Source organism: Phalaenopsis equestris, unplaced genomic scaffold (genome assembly GCF_001263595.1).
Source record: "Phalaenopsis equestris unplaced genomic scaffold, ASM126359v1 Scaffold000741, whole genome shotgun sequence".
Lineage (NCBI taxonomy): Eukaryota > Viridiplantae > Streptophyta > Magnoliopsida > Asparagales > Orchidaceae > Phalaenopsis > Phalaenopsis equestris.
Genome location: NW_018165181.1, coordinates 485,076 through 505,962, shown reverse-complemented (window position 1 = coordinate 505,962; position 20,887 = coordinate 485,076). Strand labels below are relative to the sequence as shown.

At 34.8% G+C, this 20,887-nt stretch overlaps 1 protein-coding gene across 7 annotated transcripts in view; it reads right to left on the bottom strand.

Annotated features, from left to right (window-relative positions):
- The window catches only part of LOC110030609 (probable E3 ubiquitin-protein ligase HIP1), a 59,425-nt gene extending 39,034 nt beyond the window's left edge, over positions 1–20,391 (bottom strand). For 4 of the 7 annotated variants that reach the window (XM_020733395.1, XM_020733399.1, XM_020733398.1 and 1 more), the window contains exon 1: positions 20,166–20,390. The gene's annotated coding sequence lies outside the window, so the exon portion shown is untranslated. Of the gene's footprint in view, positions 1–20,165 lie in introns of all 7 variants that reach the window. The other 3 variants (XM_020733396.1, XM_020733397.1, XM_020733401.1) reach the window with 2 other exon arrangements.
- Positions 20,392–20,887: the final 496 nt, after the last annotated feature.

Below are 20,887 nucleotides of genomic sequence, written 5' to 3'. Positions count from 1 at the left end.
TAGGTCATAAGAAGAGCTACGAACCATATTACATTAAATGACTTAACCGAGCAGCATTTTCCAAGAATCATTTATTTCCCTATTTAGGTGCAATTTCATAATGACAGTACGTTTATTACACTAGATGATAGTATGCTAACCTACTCGTTCTTTTAGACAATGGTTAGAAGTTTTAAATCACAAGGAATTTTAACATTATATTGTGTCCGATTTGAAGTAAACAAAGGTCGAAAAATTAACGCAATAACATATGAAATTCATGAACTAAAAGAACGTCTATGGAACAAAATCCATAGAGGATAATATCAAGAAAACTACATGTTTTACATCACAGGGGTATGAAAATGAGATTACCTATAATGAATGAGATAAGAGAGCAGAAAAACTTTTTATTGCGGGCAACAGAAAACTCACACTTCAGCCAATCAATCCTTTCAATGCACTACGATTCTTTCCGCTCAATACAAATTATTCGAAAACCTCTCATACAACTATATTTAACCTCTCCTAACAATCTCATATATAAAGAAATCAACCTTAGGAATCTTCCACAAGGAGACCATTAGAGAAAAATCCTAGGGTTGACAAGACTCTCATTAGACCTCTAGAGAAGTAGCCTCCAACAACCCAAGAATCCCTCTTATGATGACAAAATAATATTATATACTTACATGCTCAGTTAGGATTCCAAATTAGATATTAAAGCATTCTCAATTTGTCAATTCACAAAACTGAGGCAACAAGAGCAGTAGGCTAGTGCGAGCGCCCGATTAATTGTGCAAGGGCGCTAGTCCCACTTTATAGTGGCGTGGGCGCGCCACATGAAAGGTGCTAGAGCGCGACAAGGGCATCTTGGGTGTGCTTGCTTTGGGCATGGGCATTCTGCCCTCACTGAATGAGGCATGAGTGCGTCCGGCAGAATGTCTTCTATTTCTCTTTTGGCTCCCCAATTTGTTTCTTTTACTCTCCCAAGTGGCTTAATCAATTGAAGCATGAAAAATACAATAAAATACCTTCCATAAGTGTAATGCTATCATAAATGTGCAATAGAACATGAATTTCTATAAGGATAACTCTTACATACTTTATCCACATCAGCTAATAAAAGACAATTGCCCTTGGGCTAAGCATCGACATAATAATACTCCCCTCCCAAAAAATACTTTGTCTTCAAGGTGCGAAAAACTGTAGTTGGACTAAGTCTTATAGCCCTCACTCATAAACTAACTTGAGTCGGGTTCTCGTTGTCAGCTTTGGCACACTCAAGGAACACCAACTTCTCAAAAGTTTGGATTGTAAACTTAGGAACACCAACTTCTCAAAAGTTTGGATTGTAAACTTACCCTTCAAACTCTTCATTCATGGCCACACAATTGAATTATAACCCTTCACGCACTCTTGAAAGTATTTTGTAAGTCCCTTGAAACTTCTCGGCCCCTTACATGTTTTAAGTAGTGGCCCCTTCAATCTATCCGCCACCTTTGATGGATTTGCTGACACAATGGTCTTACACAAACTCGGATCACCACGAAGCATCACATTCTTATCTCCCTCCTGAAATTTCATTATCAAAAATTTTCAATTCAACTTAGTCTTCCCTATGGATTGCAACTATTTCATACTCAACATCACATTAGTGCTCTCTAAATCAAAGGGAAGAAGCTCTTCCATCACCTGAATGTTTGGCAGTGCTAAAATCACACCTTCACAAATTCCTCTGCTCTTCTCCGCATGTCTCACCCCCATTATGACTCCAAAACCTCCTCTGTCCGCTATCTCAAGCCCCTATTGCTTCACTATTTGAGTAGAGATGAAGTTATGGGTGACCTCACTATCTATCAGCACAAATGCATCCCATCTTCTGATCTTGTGATCTTGCACAAACTACATCCTCACTGTTTATCAGTTCCTTGATTCAAGCTGGTGCAATGACTATCATTTTGGCTCATAATTTGCATACTTCTCCCATCTCCTTTACTCACTTGTCACCTTTTTAAAAAGAGATTATTACATACAGACCACTCGAAACATTGATATTTACAATTGAAGCATCCAAGTGATTTTTTTGAACTACCAAACTGATGTATTTACACGTGCCACGATCAAACTATTGGGAATTTGAAAAAAATAAAAAATATGGATTGGGGTTTTACCATGAATTTTAATATTTGGGTAAGAATTTGAAAAATGTATTAAAGAGGGTGGCTAATTTATAAATAGCAAGTTAGATGATCTGTATGTAATTGCCCCTTAATAACATCTCTTCCTTCTCCTATATTGGTTGATCCTAAGGTTTCGACAAAAGCCTTGATTTGGCCTTCATCATTGCCACTTATTTTGGTGGCAATTCCATCTGCAAAGGCCATCATTTAAAAAGGCATAATCAAGAACATAGGCGTTTTTGTCTTAGTGAGGCGAGGCATGAACCTTGAGGAGCAAGCCTCAAAAAATTAAAAAAAAAAACTCAAAAAATTAAAAATAAATTCTAAAGATAACATACACCATTGATATAGTGATTTATTTTATTCCCATAAAGATAAAATACAAGGGACATTTACATATTTACCACCCAATTCTGACGTATTAAGATACCAACCACCAAAACTTCAAATTTTTCATATGGACTACCTGATTCCTATGTTTTCAGCATTGGTTAGGTGGTATGTAGGTAAAAAATGAAGTATAGGTGATTGATATGTTAATACATAGGAATTGGGTGGTAGGTACGTAAGTCTCCAAAATTATAAATCCTAAATTTAAATATTGATATAAAATAGAAAATGCAAATGTGATTCTAGGTAAAAGTTTACTTAAATTTTAAATTTTTCATAAAATTCAATTTCTATAGTAATCTCATCCTCAATTTCATCATCTTCAAAAGAATTATCATAGTTTTTACTCCCTAAATTTATCTCATTTGCAAATTTAAAATATTTCTCATTCATTGCAAATTTTTTCTTACTATCAATTAATGTGAAATCCAATATAATTTCATATAAAAGACTAATTTAATAACATAATAAAGCAGTCACACTTAAAAAATCTTTTGACCTTTCTTGAGGCATTATAGTAAATATATGTAATATAATATAATATAATATTAATATTTTTTTGCATAACTTGATCAAGCCATTGTCTCAAACACCTCTAGACATAATGCCTTGAGGCATACGAATAAGAAAAGGGCGCAAGCCTTGAGGCTTTTTTTGTGCGCCTCGACGCGTATGCCTTGAACGCCTACAACCCATATTTTCACTCCTTCCATAATATTGCAGTGTTGCTCTCCCTTATTTCTTTGTAAAGATTATTGGTGGACAAAATGTTTCAAGATTGTGTTTCTCTCCATCTACCTCTTTTATTTTTTAATCAAGATTCACATAATCTTTGACATAAGCAGACATCTACATATGAAGGTTAAGTTGTGCTCAGTTTCACTAAAGAAGATTATTTATGCTTAATATGCCACTATCCTATTCTATTATGGGCAGATTTTCAATGGGTGACCCCAATATGGAAGCTATTCATAGCTTCATATCAAATTTACACTTGGTTTGGTGACTATTCCGTTAAGGCTAATTGACCTCATCGTATAATTATAAGATAATCCTTGAAAGCATAAGGCACATGACTTTTTTCTCGACAATCCTACTATATCAGCGGTTATTCTATGTGGATGCTTGAATAACACCCCATTTTAACTCTTCCATGGAACCTCCTATCACTCATGTTTGGGTTGCATTATACAGATCCATACATTATTCCAATCAATTCATTTTATACACTCAAGGTTTTAAATTTGGTAAATCTTTGCAAATGGATGCTACTACTACTTGCCTTTTTAGGCATTCTATTCTCAAAATTCTAGTTGATTTTAGACCAGGACATTTAAGTGTTTGTTCTCTTGTGGGTAATAAGCTTTAAATCCAATTTATCAAGCAGGAAGAACAAAAATAAAATATATATCAATACACCCCTTATTCACCAAACTTTAAGCTAGACATCCTAAAAAAAGTGTTGTTTGTTGTTATGATATTATGCTTAGTATCCCATTTTTTTTTCTTATTTCCATATCACTGTATATCATGCTTGAAAAAATGAAACATAGCACTCAACTTGGTCGCTACAAGCACTAGGAGAGAAGGCATCTATACCCAACAATTTTCCTTAAGAAGACAGTAGCTTTGGAACAACATCCTAGTTAGTATTTTGAATCGGGAAGATAAATTTTTTTAGAATTTTGAATCTAATGAACTCTTATATATGAAGAAAATCTGAGACAATAAAATGAACAATAATTAAATATACAATTAATTAATTAATTAATTAATTAATGATATATACAATTATTAACCAAATGACAACCTCTTTAGTTCTTGTACTTAGCTGGATTCAGCCATGTTTGTGGCCTCACTTTGCATTCTGTGCACACACACATACATGCGCAGGCAAATAAATATATGACCTATAGAGCCGTTGAATAATGATTGTGTAAGCTTTTATAGTAGCCCATATCTACTGAAAATTTTGCATGATCCCGGGAAAGTCATGTATGCCTTCGCCAATGCAAGCTCATCCCATAACATTATTGCAGATCTGACTTGTTTGATTAGCTAATCATCAGTAGTTGTATTTTTAGTATTTGCTTTATTTCAAACATTTCTATTACAAAAGTGTTCATATTAGAATAACCATTATTTAATTCTGATTATTTTGAGTTATTTCCTTTCATTTCCTTCTTTTTTCTATTATATTCAGTTTTATTTCTTCCCCTTTATATTATATCCTGAGTTTAATTTTTCTCTTTTTAATTGATCCTGCAATGGGTATATATACTCCACTTTGTATCAATAAGATGTATTATGGTTCTATTCCAACATGATATTAGAGTCATAGTCCTAATCTAGGCTGTTGAGAATCTTCTTGCTCCACTGGTCTATCCAAATCTGCTTTCTCCCTCCAAGAACCGCTGCTCCGCTGTTTGCTTCATCTAGCATTTCCAGCAACTGACCCCAGCAGCTTCTCCGTCTTCCTTTGGCAATTCCAGCAGCTGATTCCAGTAATGTCGTTGATCCCAATAGCTTCTCTATCTTCTTCTGGCGATTTCTCTAGTGATTTCTCTGGCAATATAAGCACAAGATTCCTCTGTTTGCTTCCTATGGTGATTCCTCTAGCAATTTAAGCACATGCTTTCTTCCCAATATCGGATAATCCTCCAAAGCCGCCGATCTGGCCTCCTTGCGCCGGGTGACTTCCTCCCATCTACCGGAACTCCTTCCTAAGAGCTCGATCTTCCTCCAGATTTATTGGATTTCCTCTGTTCTACCCGCTAGTGCTTATATTTCAGCCGGCTGAGGATTTAGTCAAACAAAAACTTCTCCCTAATGACAGGATAACCATATTTATATCAGAATATTCCAATGTTCAATCAACCCAACATTTCGTTTGGCTCAGTCAGGATCATGACAGACTCCTTTAGGAATGAACCGTCATCGAAAAGGGTTCTTGAGTTCATCGGTGGATCAATTCCAAACTCTACTTCTTTGCAAATCGGATGATAGGAAAACAATATGAACTTTTTTATCACAACACAAACTAAATGATAGTAACTTTCTCCAATGGTCCCAATAATTGTCTTTGTTCATCAAAGGACATGGGAAATAAAGTCATCTCACTGGTATGATCTGTGAACCTCCAAAGACTGGCCCGACCTATGGAGCTTGGGAAGTGAAGAATTCCATGGTCATGTCATAGTTGATCAACTCCATGGAGACTTCGATTGGTCGTATATATTCCTTCCTTCCGTCAGTGTCCTCTAGACGGCAGTTCGTGATACCTACTCGGATGTAGGAATTCCAACCAGCTCTACGAGGTGTCTAAGAAAATTCGTAAAGCAAAACAAGATCTAGGGCCATGACCCGGTACTACAATGATCTAAATGCATTATAGATGGGATGCGACATATATTATAATTACACTTGGGAATCTCTAGCTGGCGGCCTATCTCTTCCAAAAAATTGTAGAAAAGGATCATATGTTATAATTTTTGGCAGGCCTCAACAAAGATCTTGACGATGTCCGGAGACGTATCCATTGTTGGGATCATCTTCCTTCTATCAAGTTGCTTTCATTGAGATTCGTCGCGAAGAAAGCCGGAGACTTGTCATGCTTGGTGCTTCTACTACGGCGGTCGAAGCATCAACCTTGGTATCTAATAGTTCTCAATCTCGAGCTAGTCATCCCATGTGTGATTATTGCCACAAGCTCAACCACGTGTGACAAGTATTGGAAGCTCCAGGGTAAACCTACATCCAATCCTTCAACCAAATATTTACCAAGGGCTCACCGCGGCATCTAAATCCAACAAGGTACCACCGAACTCTACCAAAAATAATCCAAAATCCTTCAATTCTCTTAAGAGTCAAATGGAGCAACTAATCAAGATGCTTGGATCCAACCAACTCTCTTTCAGCTTGTCAACCTCTCACATTCATTACGGTACCAATATTATGACACTCACTTCGTTTGCCCCTTCTAGTCCATAGATCATTGATTAAGGTGCGATAGATCACATGATTGGAAGCTCTCAAGCCTTCTCAACATACTATCCTTGTTCAGAGAAATATATTATTAAATCGCTGACGGGTCTCGAAATCCTATTGTTGGTAAAGGGTATGTTATTTTAAAACAGCAAACTTAACTCTAAAATCTGTGTTATAGTAGCTCTGCTGAAATGTAACATTTTATTTATCAGTAAGCAAATATATTATATTGATTGCGTTTCTCATTTTTCCTCTGATGTCTGTGTCTTTCAAGATCGTTGTTCAGGGAGGATTATTAGAACTGCTAAATGGGTTGACATGTTTTACTTTTTCCAAGAGAAAAACAAGGTGAATGAGGACACTCCACCCAGTAGTTGCAGTTTATCCCAGTTCACTTATTGTCCTATAACATTGTTACACTATCGTTTGGGTCATCCTAGTTTTCAGTATCTAAATCAATTGTATCTATTACTGTTTACTAATAAAAATCCTTCTAATTTCAAATGTGAAACTTGTCAGTTAGCTAAACATCATCGTGTCCCTTATTCACCCCACAATTACACACATTTTGCTCATTTCTCTCTTATTCATTGTGACTTATGTGTGCCCTCTCGCATCCTTAACTACACCAATAAACAATGGTTTCTTATTTTGATTGATGACCATGCTTGAATGACATGAGTATTTTTTAAAAGATAAGTCTGAAGCGACTGTCACTTTTAAAAACTTCCACACTTTCATTTTGACCCAATTTAAAACTCTTATTCAAGTCCTTCGCACTAAAAATGGTCGTGAATTTTTCAACTATATATTAGGAGAATTCTTGATAAGCAAGGGCATCCTCCATCATAGCACTTGTCTCGACACTCCTCAACAAAATGGGATTACTGACAGAAAAACAGACATCTCATGTCACTCGCTTCATTATGTTTCACTCCAATATCTCAACAAATTCCTGGAATGATGTCATTCTTACCGCCACTTATTTCCTAAATTGAGTCCCCTAAAAAATTCACAAATTACATACCCTTTTATCCATCCTGAGATCATTTTTACCTAACAATCGGACATTGTGCACAACCTTTGTTCAGAAAACAACCACAACTCGAAGTAAACTTGATCCCAAGTTCATAAAATGTGGATTCTAGGGCACTCTGTCAATCAGAGTCTTGACCCTATCACAAATAAGATCTATGTGAGTGTTGATGACACATTTTTGAAAGTGTTCCCTACTTTCCTAACTCGGCCTTAAGTGAGGGAGAGCTAGAGTTTTTGGACATTGTTCCTTACCCCACTCCTGTGGATGTTCCCCCCACATCACCTACCATCTAGGAACCTTTGATTCTTTTTGTTCCACCCACTCTCCTACTACCAAAGAGCAATTTGGCCCTCTAATTCAACCTGCACACCCTCCCACTCTTCGTGTCTACTCTCGACGCACTCGTTCTAATGCACCTACTCATTAGCTATGGACCCTGAATGCCCTCCAAACGACATCCCCAACACTGCTACTCAAAGTGAGGAAGTCAGTTCCACTAGTAAAACACGCAATCAAGCATGCTCTCTCTATCATGTGACAAACTACATCTCCTTTCGTAAATTATTGCCGAATACAGAGCAATTACTACGACCCTGACAAATCATTAACTTCCATCTACTTTTGAGGCTGCTTTAGCAGACCCAAACTAGAAAGCTGTTGTCATGAAGGAGATGAGTGTCCTTAAGCGAAACCACGATTGGGACATTGTTGATCTTCCCCGAGACAAGAAAGCAATGGTATGCCGGTGGACTTTTAGCATTAAGTTTAAATATGTTGGATCCTTTGAACACAACAAAGCACGGTTGGTCGCCAAAGAATACTCATAAACCTACGAAGTTGACTACGATGAAACATTTGCTCCAGTGGCTAAATTAAACACCATTCGGGTTCTTTTATCCTTGACAGTGAATTTGGATAGGCCCTTATTCCAACTTGATGCAAAAAATGTGTTCCTAAACAGTGATTTTACAAAAGACGTTTACATAGCCTTCCTCAAAGCTTTGACTCCCCTACCTCCCAGGGGCAAGTATGTAAACTATGAAAGTCCTTCTATGAACTAAGGCAATCACCACGAGCATGGTTCGAGAAGTTCACAAAAGTAGTGGTAGGTCATGGATTCACTGAGCTCAATCAAATTGCACACAATTATCCGACATTCTTCCAACAACTAGATAGCTATCCTTATCGTTTATATCGGTGATATTGCTCTCATAGGGAATGATCTACTAACATTGGAATCTCTGAAAGACATTCTTGTTGCCTCCTTTGAAATGAACTTGGGATCTCTCTGATATTTCTTAGGCATAGAGTTGCTCGATCATCTCAGAGCATTTGTTTGTCTCAGTGGAAATATGTCATTGACCTTTTGAAAAAGAGAAATCCTCTTCTAAGCAAACCAGCAGCTATTTTGATCGATCCAAATGAAAAACTTATTAAGGTTCCCAAAGCAATTTTTGTAAACAAGTCTCGTTATGAGTTCCTTGTGGGGAAACTCATAAATCCTGCTTCTACACGCCCCGACATATGTCACAAAGTTGGGATAGCAAGTCAATTCAAGCATTACCCCTATGAGCACCATATCCAAGCTATCCATTGAATTCACCACTATTTAAAAGGCCACCAGGCTCAGGTTAATAATTTTCACGGCACACCTCTCGCAATGTTGTTGTTTTCACACATGTTGACTGGATCGAATCCGTCCATGATCTATAATTTCTCTCAGGGTACTACTCATTTGTCTGGAAAAATCTGGTCACGTGGAAAGCAAAAAAACAGTATGTGGTGCCTGGAGCAGTGCTGAAGCAGAATTTCGATCCATGTCACTAGAAAATCATGATGCTCTCTAGTTACGCATCATGTTTCGAGAACTATATATGTCAGTCTCTGTTGCCCTACAATTGTTTTATGATAACAAGACAGTCATTAGCATTGCTCACAATCCGATACAGCATAATCACACAAAATACGTTGAGATTGACCGACAATTCATCAAGAAAAAGCTCGAGTCCAAAGAAATTTACATTTCATTTGTGTCATCCAATATCCAACTGGCACATATCCTCACAAAGAACCTTCATCAACCACTATTAAATGATTTTAAGTCCAAGTTGAACATGACTGACATCTATGCTTCAACTTGAGGAGTATTAGAATATTTTAATGGCTAACAATAGTCATTATTTAATTCTGGTTATTTTGAATTATTTCCTTTGATTTCCTTCTCTTTTGTATTATATTCAATTTTATTTTTTTCTCTTTCTATTATATCCTAATTTTAATTTTTTTCATTTTTAGTTGATCCTGTAATGGAATATATACCCTTCTTTGTGTCAATAAGATGTATTCTGGTTCTATTCCAACAATTTAGTTTGCAAGTTAACATCTATTTTTCTCATTTTGCAAGATGGTTTTAGTTTTATATGAGAGATTCTATTAGCATAATAAGTTTGTTAACAAAATCAATCATTAATATATCTTGTTATATAGTTTTGATTGGCCAACCATTAGTAGTTGTATTTTTAGCATTTGCTTTATTACAAACATTTCTATTACAAAAGTGTTTAGTTTATAAGTTAACGTCTATGTTTCTTATTTTGCAAGATGAATAATTTTGCAAGATGCTTTCAATTTCTTAAGATAAATTCTATAAGCATAACAAGTTTATTAACAAAATCAATTAATAAAATATCATGTTAGTGAAGAATTGCCATAATAAATTACTAAACATTTAATTCAAAACCATTTGTTGGGTTTGCTGAAATAGTAATGTAGTGTCAAATGCATGTAATTAAAAAGTAATGTATTGTATTTTAAATAATTTACATTTGTTTGGTTTATTCTAAAATAAATGTAAGGCTTTATATTTTTTTTTGTTTGGTTTGAAGTAGATTCAAAACAATGAATTACAAATATATAAGGTATTATTGGCGGGCGGCAGGTGGCATCTCGCAGTGGCAACCAACAATTGAAGTCAATGGCCGGTAATGGTGAGCGCAGCGATGACGGTGGACGGCAGGAGGTGAAGACGCCAATGGCGAGGCAAACACAGCAGTGGCGGTCGACAAACGAAGGTCAGCGGTCAGCGGCCTGCTGACAGAGGGCAGCGACAAAGGCAAGAGGAGGGCGACGATGTGGCGATGAGGGTGCCGACGACAGTGGTAGACAAGCAGGGCGGCAGCGGCAGCAGGCGGCGGGCAGCGACGACCAGCTGGAGGCAGTGGGCGACAACGGGCAGCTGGAGACACCAGTGGTGGTGGCCAGCAGGTGGTTGCGTAGGAGGCAGTTGTGGCCAACAACAACAGTGGTGAAGGCAGGCAGCGAGTGGCAGAAGTCGGTTTGAAATGTTAGGCGTCGGCAGGGGCGATGTCGGTAAGCAAACAACTATCGGCAGAAGCTGGAGGACGACGAATTGCGGAGGTTGACTGGAGGCTGAGGCTGTGGTTGGCGGTGGTGGGCAACGGTGAGTTCTATCGCTGGTCGTCAATCGTGGCAGACAGTAACTGACAGCAAAGGACGACTGATAGGCTGCAGCCAGAGGCAGTAAGCGGTGGTCTGCCAATAATAGTTTATATAAATGAACGATTTAAATCTCAAATTAAGCCAAATCAGTTGAATTCTAAATTTAATCAAAATGAACTAAAGTGTGTACTTCAAATTCATTCAAAATTTGCATTGTATTTGTAATTGTTCATGCCAGACACGTAATTATCTAAAATCTCTGTAAAAGAATTATAGTACAATACAAATTCTACTAACACAGCCATAAATCCTACATTATGCAATGCTACTTGAGGTTAAGTCAATTTTGTCTAATACGATCATAACACACGTTGAACCCAAGTTGTAGTTTTTTTAGTTTCCTAAGAGAGACTAGAAGCATAATTATTTTGATAGTAAAAAATCAATTATAGAAAGATCTTGTTAGTGTAGTTACCATAATAATTTATTGTATGCTACTGCAAAACCATTGCATTTAGCCATAACACCAAGTTTATAAGTTACAAGATAAGGTTAAGTCGATCATGCCCCATGCTATCAGGCATACCACATTCAAGCCCAAGATGTGATAGTTATTTTGGAAGTTAAAGCGCCTTACATTAGAAAATTGATGTCTTTCCTTTTTTTCTCATTTTTATGAACCCAATTTAATATGCATGAGGACATGTGCTCTCTACTTAGATTTTAATGGTATTTTCAAGAGTAATTAAAAAATATTAGCTCTAATATATAAAAATTATCTTCTTTTCCTTTTAGTAATGTTATATTGATGACAATGTACATGTGTGGGTCTATAGTTCATTAATGAAAAATAATTGTTCTCAAGTGTGAAGCTTGAAGAGAATATGTAGATTTGAAGCTCAAAGAGAATAGCCAGAATTGCACTAGTCTAATTTTGTTCTTCTTTTGCCATTTTCTTATTCCGTCTTCGCATATTAACCATTATAAATGTTATATTCACCAAAAATTCAACAGATGGAGCACAAAATTCAATGCAATTTTTTAGATCATAAAACACCCAAGTATTAAGTGTAGAAACTTCAAGAAATGATTCTAAGATCATTTAAACTCTATTTCCAGCAAACTTACAATAGATATAACGTGTTTCAATAAGACGAACCAAATGATATAAAAAAAAATCAGAATCCAAGTCCAAAAGGGAATATAACAAGTACTTAGAGGAACAAATGAAAACATTGGGAGGCCATATGAGGGTAAAACAATTTTTAAATTTTGTAATTGTAGTTGAAACAACTAACTTCATGAGACGAACTCAACGAACCTATCACTTGACTCACTAAGGCTAAAATAACATAATATGAGCAAGGGGCTTTTCAAGTTGTCTGAAAAAGTGTTCAGATTTTTAACATAAATAATTAAACACCCAATAAAAAGCTATTAATAAAGCATATCTCCACACACTCAAGAGAGGATTTTCAATGGAGATAAATCTGAAATTTACTAGGAATTCTAGATCCTTGTCAATCAAGCATCAATGTCTAACACTAGCCTTCTCAGATGCCTAAGCTTTCTTCCAAAGAAAAAACAAATGATTAGACCACAAATTTCACCTAATTTTCAATGTCCTTTGTCCATTATCGTCCTACGCAAATTACTAATCAAACCTTTACATCCATCAACCACCAATCCCCCTTCTATCAAAAGAATAACCAAGCTAACAGCCAACCATCACATGACCTCCCAAATTCTCCATTGACCGGCGTTAACCTCCAGACATTGGACACCCATCTTCTTGATCGTCTAGTCTCTCCTCCCATTAGTGGAACAACCAAATCAAATGCCAACCACCGGTTTTCAACCAATTTCTAGTGCCCCATTGATCATCACCAAACACCAACCAACAAAAAATATCAAATCCCCATCTTCTCATTTGATCAACCTCTAACAAAATCAACCGTTTGTCATGAGATTATGACAATTTTAACGTCGCGAGTCTCCACTTAAAACAACGATGGGATGTATCTTCAATGATCCTTGTCTACTGCATTATATTAACACCCCCTTCGGTTAGAAAAAAGGAGGGCTCTTTGCAATCAACAACTCACACCAATGGAGCAGCTTCAATTGAGCCAACTTCGAGAGTTTTTAACCTCCCCAAGTTTTAGACGTAAAAAATATTGTGTTTCATGCATATTATTCTCAACTTATTTATGTGCGTAGGATTTTGTGCAAGGCTAATCCGATAAACGCTCAATTTACAATCATGAATAAATTGGGAAGCAACTCCTATTGTCCACCAACATATCAAAGCAACCCCCACTTCAACCAAAATAGTGCCAAAATGCGAAGGTATTTGTTCATGTTATAGCCAAATTTAATTCAAGATCATATCTAAAATATGTCCGGAAGGGATGCCCACATTAATGTCTAAGAAGAAACTATAGTTGAGGTAGACCTTGACCAATCTACAAGTTTTATAAGGTATACATTAGATAGTAGGAATTCCATAAGAAACTACATAGTAGGAATTTCAAAAAAACTTTCTAAAGAATATCATCCCCATAAATAGCCCGCAATCTAAATTGTTTTGGAGCACATGGCTTTAAGAGCCCCATAGGGGTAATTGGCGTTGTACAAGACCCTCACTAAAAAGCTACTAAAGGGCTCCGTAACATATGGAACCCAGGATTTTTTGAATGGATTTTAACTGCAAAAATTGTTTCACTACGAGTTTATATATTTCTGAATGGATTTTAAAATTTCTGACATCCAACACTAGGTTTCCTCTAAGGCTTCCCAAAACTTTTTTTTATTAATTAAAGCACATTATTTAATCCCAAAATGATTTGATTCTAAGATCATTTGATCTCTGTTTCCAAACAAACATATAATCAAGCTATTGTGGTTCGATGAGATAAATCAAGCAATACAAAGAGCACCTAGATCCAAGTTCAAATGAGCAAAAGCTCAAAAAATATATCAAAAATTATCAGGATCATTTAGGGGTTCAGAAGTCCTCCAACATTGGCGTTCTTAAAATGAAAACAAACGGCATGATGAGACAGATCCGACAAGCGATGATCGCTTAACTTGAGTTTGTTAAGCAATAAAGAATTTTCAGTTGCAAGATTCATTAAGAATTATAAAGCTTCGGCCATCGCTCACTGATGTTTAACATCTGCCATACAAGTCATCTAGCCTCCCCTTTTATCAGGAAATTGACTGAGTTGACCATCACTCAAATTGTTACAATCTTCATCAATTGCATATCAGTTGACACGATGAAGATCATCTTCCTAATTGCCAGTTTCCTTTCTTATAAAGAAAACAATTAGGTTGATCACCGCTCAGCTTATGACATTCCACATCAAACATCATTCAATATCTGCTAATAACCAACATCCTACGTCCATCAACCAACAAATGTCTGATGCTCCTATTCCTAATTACTAACCTCCCCTCACATTAATAGGAAGACAAAGCAAATCATAGTTGTAGCTTGAATTTCATTATTCATCCTCAATCAATGTTTAGAATATACAAACAACTAACATCTGATAAGTGTTAGCCAAAAACATCTAAAGCTTGCCTTCCTAGCGCACCCAATCTCCAGCCAAGACACCCACCATCACCTAATGACAACACTAACCCATCAAGTCTCCAATTGCTGCCACGATAGGAATATCATCCATGGTTCATGTATAATAAATCGTATGATTGCCCTCTCTCCATTTACAGAAAAAGGTGTCCTTCATGTGCCTCACCCACATTGATGGAATCATTTTAATTGGACAAAGCACCACAGATTTTCTCATTCCAAGATTATGCACGTAAAGCATTATGTATTGTGCGTGTGTTTTTCATGCAACAGTTAAGACAATAAAATCTATCTACCATCTTCAAAATAGTAGCAGATAATAAAAAATATCCTTATCTTTTAAAATTGGTTTCAGCATTAATTTGAAAGTTTCCACAATCATCCATAATCAAAATTCTAGATCAAGTAAAGGATAAAAGGAGTTGCATGGAATGGATGACCAAGGCCCTTAAGGCTTCTAATTTCTATAGTTAAGGCCTCCTCATCTTTCATTCTTTCATCTTTACATTCCTATTTTATCACAATTAAAAGGGATTTATAATTTGCTTAGCTTTTAATTTGTGTCATTATGCGATCATGTTTGACCTACTTTTGCATGCCCATTATATTTAAAACTAAAATAATCAAACCAACTTATCGGATCTCGTACTATGCTACCCCCAAGGTTTTTATCTTTTTGGCTCAGTGTTCAAAAAATGCTCACTATCTTCATAATAGTTTAAAAAAATGTTTGCAAAATCCCCCCACCTTCTTCCTTTTTCTTTGTTTTTCGATTCATGCATAACTTTGTTTCTTTTAAAAGGCATGAAAAGTTTTTAAATGTTTGAAATTTCAAGCTCCTTTTAAATTTTTAAGAATATTCATAATTGCATATTAAGTATGTATTTTGGCTCCTAAGTCTAATGAATGGGGCATTATCATCATCGTTAGTCTTGTCTTAATCATATGGGACTGGCCAATTGAAGCATTTACAAGAATATAAATGTTTAACCTTCAGATACTCTCGGTTTGAGTCTGCTGATTTTGAGACATGCAGTGCATGCTGAAAATGCTATTGTTTCTTTTTAAGTTAGTTTATATTTAATAACAGCCCATACAACTTGAGCATTATTTCAGTTGAAAATCTAGTTATTAATCCAAGCAAGCAATAGCCAAGAAAAAAAAAACAAACTTCATGAACATTAAAAGAAACAAGCTTAAATGGAATGATCATTGGCAATTACTAGCTCAACCTAAGAAGCATGGCTGCTTGAAAACTTAAAGCACAAAAATTGATTCAACTCACACATTATTGGATCATTGAGAGCACTACTTAAATCACAAATTAAAGAACGATGTCAACAGATAAGAACCAAAATAACCGCATGCTATTTGTGAGGGTGATTTTAGTCCCATACTATATAAAAGCTCAATTTAGTCCTCAGACACTTTAAACAAAGACTCTATCAATCTTTTCATCTAAACTGACAAAAAATGAGTTAATTATGTAAAAATTAGAGAACTTTAGGAAAAATGTATTTTCTGCTTGAATTTTTAGTAAATCTAATTTCTTCTTTATATTAATTATTCGTATGCAAAAACTACAGTACAGAAGCTTTGAATTGAGATCATAAAAATTATGATACAAGTTAATTTTTCATAATAAATAATTTGACTTGAAATTTTTATTATATTGAATCCATTGTATCAAAAAATTAAACTCAAATGTATTTTGTTAAAAAAATAATCAAAATAACAAATATGTCAAATAAGGTTATTTATTAAAAAATAAAATCGCTCTATAGCTTGCATGATCTCAATCACTCCTGTTGTATGCAAAATTTTCTGTCATATATGAAGAAATAAGGTAAGTGAAAAATTAAATTCACTATATAATTCAAGAAAAAAATTTAAGATACCTTTAATATTAATGTAAATAACTTCAATCTCATTAGTTTAAATGAGAAAAATATTTTTGCTTCTATCTAGAGAGTATGAGGATTAAATCGGGCCTTTTACATAATTTGAGACTAAAACAACACCTCAAAAAATAATCAAGAGACCATTTTGATCATTTTCTAATAATGCAAGTATACCCTAATTTGTAAGATCATTTCAATTTTCATTCAATCCAAGTATACAATTTGAAAATCACATTTTTTATCCATGCATCAAACCACCTACCAAATCTTATCACGTGAAGATAAATATTAAATCCCATTTCAAACCTTTCAAAAAGATTGCTTGAATGAAAATTAAGTGAGAGATGCCCTTTTGTACATAGTGGATTTAAGTTATCGTATCTACATTATCAAGAAACAAGTTTTAAACACTAAGTAGTTTCCAAATGATCTAATTCACATGATCTTCCAACTGCACCAACTAGTCCTAGAAGAAATGCAAAGAATATCACAAAAACATAAAATGAAATATTGTGCAAAAAAGGGCCAGAATTGGATAGCAAAAATTACCTTGCATTGTAATCAAAAGGCAAATAACAGCTAGTCATTACTTGCATCACAAATAAGATGATCAAAGAAAGAAAGACGGGCTCACAAGAATGAATAACCAATAAAGAAGAGTTAGATATGAAAAATGACACCAGTCATAAATAAACCTTAGCATTGGAGTTGCAACATTACAATCATTGTTAAAGGTTAGAAACCATATTAACTTCCAGGGCACCCTTACCAAAACATCAGAATTATTTTCAAACTTAACAGTAAAAATTCTAGCCTTTGAGAAAAAAAACTATGATTTGAGGTGTGATGAGATTCCTTTCAAAAGACAACTCAATTTAAGCAGACATATAAAAACCAGTAAATGTCTTAAAAATATATCATCAATGTTATAAACAAAATTGTCTAGTATCCATTCTTCACTCGAAACTCAGATCCATGTAAGTGTTAATATTCATATAACTATCAATTAGGTAAAACAGAAACCTTGAGTGACACAAACAGCCAGCCCATAAAAAAAAAAGCACATATGGCTTTAATTAAAAGCAAACTCGCCATAAAAAAGAGAAATTTACAAACTTGGCAAAAAATTCTTATGTATTTACATATCTCACACCTAAACTTTCATATTTAGTTATTTACATACATAGCACTTAGATGCTTTAAACTCATTCATGAAAAGGTGTATTGCACTTTTAAAAAGTGATAGTAGTGCTATTTTTTATATGATATTAAGAATTTAAGTGGTACGTTCATAAATATAAAATTTTAGGTGTGAGACATGTAAATACATAAAAATGGTGCAATGTGTGTGAATGACCACAAAAAAAAATGTTTCCCTTTTTGCACAATAAAGATTGACTGAAAAAAGAACATTTGTACTTTCTTGTTACCATCATCCTCAGCTATTTGGAGTTAGCTTTATATATCTTTATTTTCTTTCAATTATATGTAAAGTTGCACCAACTGTTCTAGTTTAGCTAACTTCTTTTAAGCAATGTGACATTCTTAAGATTGACCTCCCCAAGATGTTCCTAACATTAATCACACTTTATCTTCACTAATTTATCCTTCGATGCTTCCATCCAAATTAATGTAATGAATATATTTTGCACTAAACGCTTCTTAATTATAGAATCAATACATTAAATATTCAACTTGATTGTTGAGGTCTTCATTCTTTCCAATTACATGGATACATATAACTTAGCAGTTACAATTGCCCATTTATCAAAGTTGACCTTCAATTATTCCCTTTCCATTTTCATCATCCACATCTCGTAGCATTTAATCATCATTTGGCTCACAAAATAGATCAAATTGGTGGTTATACTCATTTCAATTTGACATAGTAGATGAAACATATCAGAAAAAATATATCCATTGATCAAGATCATTCTCGTATTAACTTAAATCAAAAAATGAAACATTTGGTCTTTATCAAATCATATTTTTAAGCCCCTCATCATGTCGACCTTTTCCATGGTTTTCTTGATTATTTACGCCCAATCTAGTTGGTTAATTATTTAGTCCACCACTAGCCCAAAATCATCACTAGTAGAAAGTAGAAACCCTCTTCAACAATTTTTAGCTATATGCATGGCAAAATAAGTTGTAACAAAGACAAGATAAATGTCACAAGTATCTATTACTTATTTATGTCAAACACTTAGATAAAACTTGAGAAATCCATAAGGACTGACAGGTTGCTATACTGTTCATTATGTAAAAAAGCACACAATTCTTATATATTTTCATATTTCAAACCTAAATTTTTATATTTATACAGATAGCACTATGGTGCTTAAAATGTATGCATGAAATGGTGTGTTTAACTTTAAAAAGAGGTAACAACGCTATTTTTTATGTGATATTAAAGATTTGAGAGCTATGTGTGTAAATATTAAAAATAGACGCGAGATGCATAAATACATAAGAATTGGATGGCATGTATGTAAATGCCCTACTTATTATAATCACCGTGCATTGATTTATTGATTCAACCCGTTCATATGCACAAGGTGTGAGCTACAATCATGTGATGTATATGATTCAATCGTTCTACTTATATTACTGCAAGGCATCTAAGGTCCATTTCTCACCTGTAAAGCTGTAACTTATAGTTAAGAAAGGAATGCAAGGCACCAAATATATAGATATATATATTGCTACCTTATTAGAACTCGCAGTCAATTTATATCAATAATGGAAGTCTTTAGGTATTCTTGCAGATATGAAGACCTGAAGGCTTTCTCTCCAAAAGAAAGTGAAAATATCACCACCATAAAAGGCTCAACGTCACCAAAAAGGAACCAATTATTGGATTGGCTTTCCAAATATCCAAATATATAGATTTATATTTTTTTATCAAACCACTAGTCCTGTTGACATATTGTAAAATCATCCATGAAACTTATTAAGTAATACCTCACATGCATCTACTTCATACAAATAGACAGAAAAAGCTTTAACACTTCTGCAATAAATTGTGATATAGAATAACTATAATCCAACAAGAACCACATAATTGTGACCTACAGGTCTTTGAGATATACTGCTTTGATGGGAATTAGAACCATACGATTATTCCAAGCCGTCCTGCTACATACCCATGAGAAAACCCTGATTCAAAGCTAAAATCAGGCTTCCTAGCTTCACAAACAACAAGATTTCTTAAAGGCAATCATGGCAAAAAAACAAAAAAAAAATCTCAAACATATGATTTAGATAAGCTTATCAGACAAAGGAGTATGTTCGATAACTTCTAAATTAATAAAATATAAGACATGACCCAGGTCTGAACAGCTCTTCTTCGTAGCTCTGATTTATCAGAAAACCCCATCATTTTATAACTCCGACAGAGAATAAAAACACCAAAATCACCATCAAGCATTAAAACCACCAAAAAAACGCATTATCCCTATAAGCAAACATAAAAGATAACTGCACAAAACATTATCTTATCCTGTTGCAGAGTAAAGCCACACTAGTTAAATCACCATCGATCAACTTTCAGATGACTCGCATGAAGCATAAATCACAAATTTCTGAATCCCAAGTAAAAAAGAGACGATCGTACAGATCAAACGCACCTAAAAGCTGCCGCAGATCTGGAAATCAGAAAGATCCGATGAACAGCTGTATTCCTGAGCTCTTCCTACTCTGCCCTCCGTTGCCAAGAGAAAAGGACGAAAACAAAGAAGAAGAGCTCGGAAGCCAGCAACGGAGGGAGGAGGAAGGATAAACGAAAGGGGGGCGAGTATAGCAACTGGAATACAGAGAATAATGGGACTAAATATGCTCTCTGAGGCCTTTTTCGGCTATTTTCTTAACTACGCGGCTATTTCTTAACTCTAGACCAAATTATTATTTGTGGAAGGATACAAAAGGGGCTTTTTTTCTTAAATTGTATTTATTTCTTGAACAATTTCATTGACTAATCATATAAAAAAAAATTATCTACCTAAATTTTGTACATTATATTATATATGCCTCTTGACATGTGTAATTGGTCAAATTGTTTATTTGGGAAAATATTTTTAGAATATAGTTTTGAACTAGACTTCCCAATAAGATTAAAGTTTGAGGTATAACTAAAGACTAAAGACTTGTGCAAATTTGTGAACAAAAGGAGTTACTTTAACATTCTTTATTCCAAACACGTTGTTTGTCTTTGGTAATCACAAAACTTATATTATCAATCTATAGTAAAGCTTCACTATGACAGTTTCAAAGTTGCAGTCATATTTCAATTAAGATTAACTATGTGCACTTTTAGTCATTGTTATGATAGAAATGAGGCTGGGAAACTACT